This window comes from Chaetura pelagica, unplaced genomic scaffold (genome assembly GCF_000747805.2).
Source record: "Chaetura pelagica isolate M959 unplaced genomic scaffold, ChaPel_1.0 scaffold31, whole genome shotgun sequence".
NCBI lineage: Eukaryota > Metazoa > Chordata > Aves > Apodiformes > Apodidae > Chaetura > Chaetura pelagica.
This window is the reverse complement of record NW_009952481.1, coordinates 4,245,139-4,245,629: the sequence shown is the minus strand read 5'-3', so window position 1 is coordinate 4,245,629 and position 491 is coordinate 4,245,139.

Here is a 491-nt window from a genome sequence, read left to right as displayed (position 1 = left end):
GCAGGGGGGGCTGGGGACAGCAAAGAAGCCCCATGCCCTCGGGACAGGGACCCTGTGCCCTGGGATGGAGCTCCCTCACCCAGGAGGGTGTCTCTGCTCCACAGGATGGTGTCCCTGCTGCCAGCAAGCACCCGGCCACGCAGTCAGCCCTGGTGGCAGAGGATCATTTGCAGGGGTAGCAAGGGAGCACATGGCTGGGAGAAGAAACCCAGCACAGCCACGCTGGGCACAGGAAAACCACAGCAATGTTGAGAGCCGCCCCTGGGCACAGGGCAGAGGGAAGTCACAGCAGCTTGAGCTGTGCATGAGCAAAAGCTCTTTTTCACAGTTAAGAAATGGTTTCCTCTGTGTGCTGCAGTATCTCAAATAAACACTTTCTGCTCCCCCACTTCGCTAGCCCTGCGCCCAGGAACGAGCTGTCCGCAGATGTCTCGGCCAGGACGGGCAGCTCAGCATCTCCCTGGCACACGGAGGCGGAGGGTCTCCCCACG